At 34.9% G+C, this 11,477-nt stretch overlaps 1 long non-coding RNA gene across 1 annotated transcript; it reads right to left on the reverse strand.

Annotated features, from left to right (window-relative positions):
- Positions 1–4,521: 4,521 nt before the first annotated feature.
- On the reverse strand, positions 4,522–7,087 carry LOC140141046 (uncharacterized). Its single transcript, XR_011857343.1, has 2 exons — positions 6,930–7,087; positions 4,522–6,328 (listed from the first exon to the last, which is right to left on the reverse strand). It is a non-coding gene; the product is annotated as an uncharacterized lncRNA (long non-coding RNA).
- Between the last annotated feature and the right edge of the window lie 4,390 nt (positions 7,088–11,477).

Here is an 11,477-nt window from a genome sequence, read left to right on the forward strand (position 1 = left end):
GTCCTCTCGCAACTGTACAATCACTGGCGTGTGACCATTAATAAGGAGTAATGGTCACATTGCAGAATTGTTTGGCAATCGTGTGATTGATTTGAATCATCAAGTAGAATGACGCCCAAGATTTTACACTACTGGATGTCTTCTTGTGGGGTTATCTGATATCAAAGGTTGTCACAAGTCCTCCTGCAGACCTTGGGGATGAACTTCAGAGACACAAGCAAACACAATACGCAAACGGTTAGAAAATATTGCCAGAAATATATATAAAGGGTATATAAAGGGTATATATAGGGTTATATTAATGGTATACAGGGTGTCCCAGGAAAAAATGAACGTAAGTCGAGAAATAGACATCAGAATCAAAACAATTTAAATGTAGCGCATAGGCTATTTTATTATTGTGCATCACATACGAAAATTTTATTTGATTCGGTTGACTGGTTGCGAAGAAATTAACGATTACATGATGCGCGCATCAATGCAGTTCATTCCAAGTTTGATCAACAAGCGCTTTTTCATACTCGCTCACCGCTTCCTAAAGTTTGTGAATCTCATTAAATTAAGTTCACATTATCTATTTTATAATCCAATGGTGTTATGTTATTCATGCTTTCGCTGAAGATGAATAACAGTTTGTCCCAGAAATTCTGCAATTGGAAGCTTTCCAACTTGACAAAATTCTTTAGGTTGTGCAAATATGTTATATTTTAACTTTCCATAGAACATTTGAGCCAAGAATTACAATGATCAAGTGCTTACAGCTTTACGTGTGATTTTTGATATCATGCAACATTAAAGTTTTAAAAGATTTAAACTTTGCATTATAATTTCTCACACACATATTTCCAAGAAATTGTAATGCAAAGTTTAAATCTTTTAAAACTTAAACAGTAATGTTGCATGATATCAAAAATCACACGTAAAGCTGTAAGCCAGCTGGAATTCGTTATGAAATAATTCTTCATTTATATCAACATTAATGAAAAAGATATTTACAAGTACCGAGCATCATCTTACATGCAAGCTTTCATTTTCAATATCGTGCAGGTTTTCAAATTTGAACAAAACCTAATTCAATGTTTTGCAAGAAACATATTGTTTAAAAAGAATGAAAAGGATTTCACCGAACAAAATATGAAGCCCATTGAAAGATAACCACTAGTGCGCATTGTGTTGAATGATCATTCTTTCAAACTTGGAATGAAGTGAATTAATGCATGCGTTATGTAATCGCTCATTTCTTTACAATTAGTCAACCGAATCCAAAAAAAACGTAAGATGCAGAATAAGATGGGCTACAGGCTGATTTTTAGATTTTAATGTCTATTTCTCGACTTACGTTCAAATTCATTCGCCCGGTAATTTTTTCTGGGACACCCTGTATAAAGGGTAATATAAAAAACGTTTGTATATTCTAGGTATCCTCTTGTATCATCCTTTGATCCTTGGTGTGTTTTGTACCTTGTACGTTGGAGGCACCATTACCTACTTTGTTTTCATAACATTCAAAAACATTTTGTGATAACTTACTGCAAATATTCTAACATAATGCTATTTAAATGTTGACAAGAACTACAGGACCTATAAAATTATATCTGTGATGTTTGAATCAAAGCAATATTTTTGCCAACGCTCCCTACCGTTCGCAGAACGCTGCGAACGACCAAATCGTCACAGTTTAAAATAGTTACTACAAGTGGAGGAGGAAAAATCTACTTAGAGCGAACATAATTTCGGCCACCAGGATCCACGCCCGACTGCAAAAACATTGTTTAGAAATCGGCGACAGATGTGTGTTTAGAAAGTTAAATGTTTAGCATTTAAATACCTTAAGTTTTACATGTTAAACATCTAAGCACACAATTATATAAAGTGTTTTTAGGATTTAAATATCAAAATGTTTAAATACTAACGATTTAACTTTCTAAAGACCGATTTCTTAGCACTGTTTTTGCTATTTGCTCAGAAACGGCGATTATATGCATGCATCATTTTTAAACACTTTGTACTTTTATACAAAGTCAAACGCACACATCTTGCATGTCAATATATTTTATGGTTAAAATGTATCAATACTGGTCGCTTGATTGAAATTTATATCATGCATTTTGCGAGATGATCTATATACCGGCACGGATGAATTGTGAACATATCATGAAATAATTTATTGTTGTGGTGTATTTAAATAACAACATTCATATTGAGTTTTTATCTTTTATTTTCTACCAAATACGTAAATGTTGATCAAGGTTCTTCATTTTAAGCCTTATATGTTTTTGAAATAAATAATAAAAATATATAAATCATTTTATCAAAGAGTACTATGGAGAATAGATGAGACCCATTTTCTCTGTTGACACAGAATTTCATATGTTCACTTTCATTCATTTAATTACACGATACAATGAGCAAAATAATTATTATAGTCTACAAAATTAGGCTTGTACTTTATGGGTTCACCACTTTCATGATGTCCATTCAAAATAAAATTTAATCGGTCGTCTATAATATTAACAAAGTTTGTTGTTTGTTTAAAGGTCAAAAGTAGATCGGGGCAGGCCCGTCCTCTTTTTAAAAAGGGAGCATTTGTTCTACGATTTTGACCCCCATGTTTGCAAAATTTTCAGAATCTTAGGGCGTAAAAGCAAAATGCTATAAACTGTACTTAATTTCAGATAATATGAGTCAAAACGTAAGTTGTTTGTACTTGCTCAAACTCTAAAAGCTTTTAGCTGTAGTGATAAAATTTATATTTAATGTTCAGCTACCTGTGTCATTAGATGCTCTCTTAATGGTCTTAATTCCGATATTATAGAGCAAAACATAAGTTTATTGTACTTGCTTTTCTCTAAAGAAGTATTTAAACTCTACAAAAGCATGATAAACATGATAATGTGCAGTGTAACAATAGTAACATTTATATTTGGTTTTGTAGTTACCTGTGTCGTAAGGTGTGTCCTAAACTGGACTTAATTTCAGATAATAAAAAGCAAAATTTCTGGGTTCATTTATGGATTTTTGATAGGAAACTGCTCAAAATAATTTTAGCCTCCGAAGTCGTAATTGAACTTCAAAGAAATAAATGTGACAAATGTTATGAAAGGATGCAACTTAGAATAGCAACATTAATTGATTTCAAGCGATATCACAATGATGCTATTGGTTTAGATACAAATATTATTTTACTGGGTGGGCATTTTGGATCAATGGGCTGGTTAAATTGACTTAAATATTATACTAGGTGGCCTTCTACCCACCAAGTTTACCTGTTATATAAACTGAGCTCAAAAAGAAACTTATAATTTTTCACAAGGACATATCTTAACATCCTGTCGATCAAAATGAACCAAAATTACGCACAGGTTTACTTCAATACTCTATTCTGAATACATGTCAGTAACCAAGCAGTTGTCGACCTGACACAACAGCAAAATGCACTGACATGGAATAGCTTCCTGGACCACATTCACAGCCCAATAATTGAAAGAAATCTGTGAGAATGATTACAAGATCCTTTCACAGGTGATAATTCCCAAAGAGTAAGTGGAAAAGTAAGGAACAAGACCAGTTTCTTGAAGAAAGTGCGTGAAAAGCAGCACCGTTTTATCATCTAAACAAGGATTCTTGAGTGGTGAAGGAAGTTCTTCCGTGTCAGTGCATTTTGCTGTTGTGTCAGTTCGACAACTGCTTGGTTACTAGCATGTGTTTAGAGTGGAGTATTGAAGTAATCCTGTGTGTAATTTTGGTTCATTTTGATGGACAGGATTTTAAGATATGACACTGTGCTTTACAAGTTGTGAAAAATTATAAGTTTCTTTTTTGAGCTCAGTTTACAATCCTGTTTCCCCTTTAAAAAACCTGGATCCCCATTTTCTGTTCTCTATTCTATCCTACGCATTTTATCCATTTTTTTCTCATTTCCTTTGTGGATTTCAAGAAAAAGGTTGCTGAAGTGTTGAGTGCACACAAAAGTGTGCAAAATTCTGATATATTTAGCTGAAAGTGATCGAAAAAGGCCCTACTGAGTATCTCTACTGCATATATTAAGCACGGCTTTTCAATTGTCACTGCACGGATCTTTGATTTCACTGCACGAACGTGCCAGGAGGCACGTTAAAATAACCCCTGATTTGCATACGCTGTATGTTATAATGTTAATTTCTTCACAGTTATAATACCTTTACATTTATGCACATAAACGCAGTTTGTCAGTATTAATATCAGTATCTATTAAATCTTGATGGATAATAATCATCCCTTTTGTCATTTCACGGGGTGTAAAACATTTGCAATATTTTTTTTTTTAGCTACAAAGTGATGTTTTTAGATACTGATCTCAGCAGTCAGTTCGAAGGTGTTCGAATGTGTATCAAATATAAAATTGCATTTAGAATTAATAATTTTCAATTATTCGTAATCACTGTTAAACCAAGGCTACCAACTCTCACGCATGAGTGTGAGTCTCACACTTTGAGGTACTTTCTCACGGTCTCACGCCAAGGTAATACAATCTCAGGCATCCGTCAAATTTTTCCCAATTTCTAGATTTTCTATCACCGCGATGAAAAAAAAATAAAAAGTTGAGTCGGCAAACAATATTTGCGTCCCGGTATGCCCTTGACAATATCTCACACCATGCAATTCCAAAAAGTTGGCAACCCTGGTTTAACCGTTTTGTACAAAAAGCGATCCACGTTACTTGTCCAAAAGGAACATAAGGTGCCTTAAAGAACATAACTTATTGACTTGTCTGGGTAATCTCCTTTAACCTGTTTCTGTGGTATCATCAGTGATCGATACAAAACATCAGGGAAAATCACGTGTAAAGTGAAAATGAAAACTTTGTTTAAGGTAGAGACATCGTAATACGAGAAGCGGGAGGGTGCAATAGCTACCATGCGTAGCTGCTATTTATATATGAGTACAATTATACTGTGTGTAAATTGTCAAATGCTCACAGTGCAGCTATTGCACCTACCCACTTCTGGCATTGACAGTAGAATTAATAGGGAATTCGATTTTTGAGTTGTTATTTTTAATTGTCAGAGGTAAGTAAGCATATCACTTTTTTGGCCTTTGCCATTAAATTTAGATTACAATTTAGCTATAATATACACTCCGCAGAGGACGCCTTTGAAGTAACTTTAATTCTGGGTGACATCTGAGGTCACTGACGATTCAAATGTTATATTTGTTTTTCCCGACGATTCAGTCATTTCAACATTTGTATCAGGGCTCGTCTTCTTCCATCCAGTTATCTGAATTGTTGCACTTTTCGTGTCCAAACAATCGCACCTGCGTGCGATTCTCTTCCATAACTCCGAATATGCTTGTCGGAAGTTCTTGTCCGTTGCGTAGATCAGAAAATTCACAGAACTATTGGTGAATGCCATAAAGGCAGCCAGGAGAAACCACCAAAAATGATAATCTAAATCAAAGACGACGTTTATAGAGTACGGTGTCCACATTACCAAGAACATAATACAAATTGTGGCAACTGTTTTTAGTAGACGTTTATCGGCTGCTTCAAGTGTAGGCCTATCTTCATTTTGACTCGTCGATGGATTCGTGGCGTGTTGTCGCATTCGGTGCGTGGAACCATGAAATTCCATGAAAATTCGAAAGTAAGAATAGCACAGTATACAAACTGGCACAACGAATCCCAAAACGATCAAATATCCACGAGTGTACGAGAAATTGTACGAGTAATCATAGTTACAAATAAAATTACGAGTATCAAATATATGATCACCCCATCCTAGGTAGTTTGGTAAATCTAGAAGAAAGGCAATGAGCCACAACCCAATTACCATAAAGGGAACGGTGTGTTGGTTGTATATCTTTGTATAAATTACTCGATGACATATGTAGAAATATCGATTTAGAGAAACCGAGCTTATACTCCAGATGGAACAACAACAGCTAGTGACGGCTAATGTTGCAAGAAATTCACATAATGCTGGCAGGCGGTAGAAGAGCTTTCCCATGTTTAAGGCACCCACGACGGCGAATGGATTCACCAGTGCAGTGACTAGAAGATCCGCTACAGCTAGATTGACTATGAAGACATTGTGCAAGACGCGAAGTTTCTGTGAGGTTAAAACGGCCAAAATAACAAGAGTGTTTCCTGCAGTACCAACCAAAGACACAAAAATCGTAAATGCGATGTAAGTGTATAAAATCGGCAGCTGTGAATCCGGTAAGAATTCGTCTGATCCTGCCGAGTATGATGAATTCGACACCAAAATCATTTTGCTTGATATCATGTTGTCAGCAGTGTTATTAATTTTGTCCTGTTCCATATCACAAGTTGTAATTTCTTCAAACCCTAAAATATAATAATATTGGGGAAAAAATTCAATATAAATTATTTAAAATACAAATTCGAGGGTAAATATCATACAGTTCTGTACTGGTAAAGCAGCAACATATATTGTTTTTTGTTACTGCGCGAATGAATATAAGGCTCCACTTTCACTTACACAAATTCACATAAGCGAGCACCAGTCACGCAATTGCGTGCAGGCCATTCAATATCAATCCATGATGTTGTCAGTCTTGCCATTGATAAGTTTACCAAAGTACAGCTGTGTAGCAGTTTATATAATGCGTACATTTGAAATGACTTTAAAATAATTTACTTTAAAAAAATATAAAACAGGGAAAATTCTGTTCCAAATGACCAGCAGGGAACCAAAGGATGGATCCGAAATGTCACACTAGCAATGGATAAAATCAAAAGCACGGTTTTATGTTTACCTTTTGTGTTATTCCCCCATTGGGAATTAGTGCCTGTTGGCACTAATCTAATCCAAAAATGCCATAAATTAAAAATATATATATTTATTTCTCAATTCATGACAAATGAATGACCGTGCGCAAAAAATGGACGCATATACTTTTGGAGAATGTAAAATGTAAAATTGTACCTTTTGTAACGTCCTCTTCTTAAAAGTTAGAAGTACAACAGCCACTAAACCAGCCAGCACCCTTCCTATACTCTGGAGCTCCAGTTGATACAAATCAAACTTCCTCACTGAATTTTTGGTTTTGCGCTTATGATACAATGTTAAGTAGGTGTTGCCGATTAGAATGCGCCCATATGTTTTTGTTTTTTTACTAAAAGTCACATTTTACCCACCTGCAAAATGAAAATTGTTTACTTTGCCTTTGTATTTTCAGCCATTTGGCGGTCACAGTTAAAATATTTCCAATAATTATAGTTTTATTAGTTTCATTCTCTTTTTCGTAAAACGTGTGGTTTTTTTTATCGGGGCCAGCTTTCAGAATCCCATTCATACTTTCATATCTAAGCCACCCCACCAGATTGTACACTAATAACGCGGTAGAACAAAATGTCACAAACAGCCCAATGTGACGATTTTGACGTTGGCAACATTGTGCATAACCAGGATACTACAAAAACAAGGCATTGTTAACTTCCTAGTAGTAAATGAGGAAATTAACTCTATGGGCTATTCCAGTTGAAATCCATACACCCCTTCCTCACAGGGAAGGTGAATATATATGGCATAGGGGGTGTGAGGATTTAAACTGGAATATCCTAATATCATTACGTATTTCGGGATAGTACTATTTCCAGGTAAAAGTATATAAATGGTTATTGTCATTAAATGTCATTAAATGTACTTGAAACCTTCAAAAATGTCAGTTAAAAACAAACTGCTTGGATATACATTTTTTTTAATCCTAGTGTTAAAATTAGGCATGAAATTTTAGTGTAAGGTTTTTTATTTCTATAAGCCTGCGAGCTTTTTTCGGAATTAGTCTTTTAAGCGTTTCAAACTAATATAGTTTGCTAAAGAAAGATATTTCCCACCTCTGTAAGGCACATCGTATGGGTCTATATATTGCAGTTTTGTCAGTATATGGTCGAATCCAACCAAAAGTGTCCACGGGCCAAAAATAAAAGTCCGAAATAAAAATGTCTCCACAATTTTTTCCTTTTGCCCATTGATTGATGACATATTGGCCTTATAGGAACCAAAAGTGCCATTACTAATCTTAAAAAATAAATCCAGGACGTGTGATAGTAAATGTGACATCAAAACCCAATGTTACCTACGAATACCACTAGGATGCTTTCACTATCGCAATACTAATCAACCTAAAACAAATGGAATATTCCCATTAACGCTTTTTTCGTGTAATGTAGACCACAGGGTGTTAGGAAAATGCTAGCTCAACCAGAAAATATCTGTTTTTATTTTTATAACGCGATCAATATGATCTTAGTCAATTTATGCTAGTTTATTTTTGAAAATGATGTTTAGGTCAGTTTCTGTATTTTATTTATCAAATGAGTATGAATCAATTTACACATTGTATAAGAACGAGTAGGATATATGTTTTCAAGAATATTAGGAATTATACGCATACACCTAACGCTTTATACAATGAAAAGGTGAAGAAACCCGGGTATTCGTAGGTAACATGAGCGATTTAACAATATCTATATTGAGTTTAGAGGTTTAAATGTTGCTATTATGGTAATGAATTAATAAAATGGTAGTTTTAGATCTCTTTCAGATGGTACGTCCAAATGAATAAATGCTATTACCTTAGATCAAAAATTTTTTGATGCTTTTAGCAAGATTTTGACCACTTCATTTTGATATACAAGTAGTTAATCAGCAATTTGACATAATAAATAATTGTTGAATGAATCCGTATATGGGTAATAATAGTGTCCTGGGGTACCGCTTAAAGTTTTTGACAATTAATTTCCATTGGTAGGGACACTTCATTACAAATGTCATGTATTATGCTGTATTCGTAAGTAACATTTCAGTATTTGTAGGTAAGAATTAGACTTTTGGTGGATATCGCAATCAAAACTTCATTTTATAAAGCACTTTGAATGTATTATTTTCTTTATGTGCGTTTATTGATACTTTAGACCCTACCACGTATTAATAATGTCGGTTCACAGCGGTTGAAAGAGGATTGAAGTAAGAAACAAAGGCACTAAAGTGACTTTAATTTGCTTAATTGCACACAAATCGCTTAAAACCGTTATTGCAGACTTGTGAAGTCCATCTTGGAGTCAGTTACGTCTTGTGGCCTTTCGTTTGAGGGCAACTACAATTAGCTTTATACCAGGGTCCATCACTGTGTTGTCTAGATCATGAGACAATGAGAACAGTCGTTTTTTCGATGGTATTCGTAGGTAACCTTAGCGAAAACGTCAAAAGTTACCTTCGAATAAATCAATTTGGACACAAATTACTCAGAAACCAGAAGGTCGGTAAACATTTAAAATGAAGCACACATGACAGTTGACAAATCCAAGTATTTATCCCCTTCTAATCTTCTTTGAATCTGATTTTTCTTTTAAATGAGCAGACCGTCGTCTATTTCAGTACATATTTTTCAACAATTAAGCCGTATTCACTTTTGCATGGTGGGCATGTATGTGAATTCGCAACTTTCATTGACATATGATTTGATAGCAAACATACAGGCCTTCGTTATGTACCAATATGGGCATTGGCATGAATGGCGGTGTTTCACAATACTGTCATGATGTCAAATTGTATTCGTAGGTAACATTCGGTTACCGAAATTTACCTACGAATACTTGCTTTTATTGTTGACATCTCAGAAATATTTAAACGCAGGCTATTGAAACTTGGTAGAAATAAAGAGTGTATTACCCTGCACCTATTGCTTAACTATTGTTTACTATTCTCTCACTTTGTGGAAATGACACAGCTTTTAACATGTATTCGGAGGTAGTGCATATTTTTTACCAAACCTACCTTTGTGCCATTTAGAATTTCTGGCAGCTAAATACAATAATAAAGATGTCCGAATGCAATGCATTTCAGTATTGGACATATCAAAGCTTGTATCAATTGCGCATTTATTAGTGATTTCCATTTTTTAAAGATATATCTAGTGCTATGAAAAATTGTATTCGTAGGTAATGTAAAAAATACCACTCAAAAAATTATCACAAAAAATTCATAATTATGTACAAATATGTGAAAAATTGAACAGGCAATCTTTGAATACACACCTTTCAGGAAATCAATTTAGATTCAATGCAATGACTTCTTTTCATAACTGATTTAGATGTTTTTAAAAATACTTTAAGAAATATTTTGAAAAAATGGGTAAAAATAGCATGTTTTGGGGTCTCTGTGTCTAAGTTTTTCACAGAAGGGGGTCTTATTATATATGGCGCGAAGCGTATGATCAAAGCGAATAAACACAATACAAAAACGAATGCCAATTGATTAATACTTTTAAGTTATGGCCCTGAACATGCCGTGTACACTTTTCGTTGGATTCGACCATATCCGTTTTGATATCACATTTTTTCACTTGTGACTGCCAAAATGTCCAACCAGTACTTCATTTCTAATTTCAACAACTCCTCCTATACCTTTGTACAGCAGCCAACCGTTGTTAATCCGTGATGAATCCACACTTTTACTGTAGCGTATACGCGAACGCGAGCAAGACTACGCGTTACGCGAGAGCGCATAAAATTCGTCACGCCTGGAACCTATGTGCGTATGCAAACTTTGCCAGTTGAATTCAGTATTTTTCAGGCAGCGGCTAAACATGCAGTTTTATTCTGTGGTTTTATTGCTGATATCAACAGAGAAATCATCGACGTTTTTGTAAGGCCGAGTGGCAATGATTAATTGACATTCCTCATGAAATAATCATGTAAATTATACGATCTTCCGGCGCGTCTGCGTGGTTTACCACGCAGACGACGCGGCCGCATCGTTGTTAAACGGTGATGAACAACGGTGAAACATGATTGAATCCCTAGACAACATGAAGACCTAATCGATATTTCTATAGTTGCTTGCAAAATCATCCATCCATGGGTACATTCGCGAGTTAATTTTGACAAAATTGGTAGTCGTACTTGAAAAATGTTGCATTTAAAACGATGATGTGCGTTAGAAAGTTGGGAAAAATCCTTATTCTTAAATTGTTATTACTATTAATGGAACCAGTGGGTTTGTTTTGTCATCCTTACACTTCATTGGTAAAATTCGGATGGGTTCCATTTTTCTATACTATTGGTCAAAATGGGGCAAAAACTCAAAAATTGTTCCAAAAGTTGTAACATAATTATCTTCATCTCTATTTTTACTGTTATTACTAGGATAACGTCAATGGTCATATTGCTCTACTCTAATTCAGGGGTTATAAAGTCGAATGTGAAAATTTCATGCAAAGAGGTCACATTTTAAAAACATTTGCCTAAAGCCATATTGTAACAATTCAATCAAAAATACAATCGAATATTTTAGAAAAAAATTCGACCCCCCCCCACCACCACAACCCCACCGCCCCCCACACCCACACCCCCACCCCCACGCACACACCCCCACACACGTAAAAACCCGCGCATGTATGGGTAATGCAAAGGAAATGGGAATACAATGCTGTTTTTTTGTTCCTGTTTTTCTCTATTTTGTAGTTTGACA

Source organism: Amphiura filiformis, chromosome 19 (assembly GCF_039555335.1).
Source record: "Amphiura filiformis chromosome 19, Afil_fr2py, whole genome shotgun sequence".
Classification (NCBI taxonomy): Eukaryota; Metazoa; Echinodermata; class Ophiuroidea; order Amphilepidida; family Amphiuridae; genus Amphiura; species Amphiura filiformis.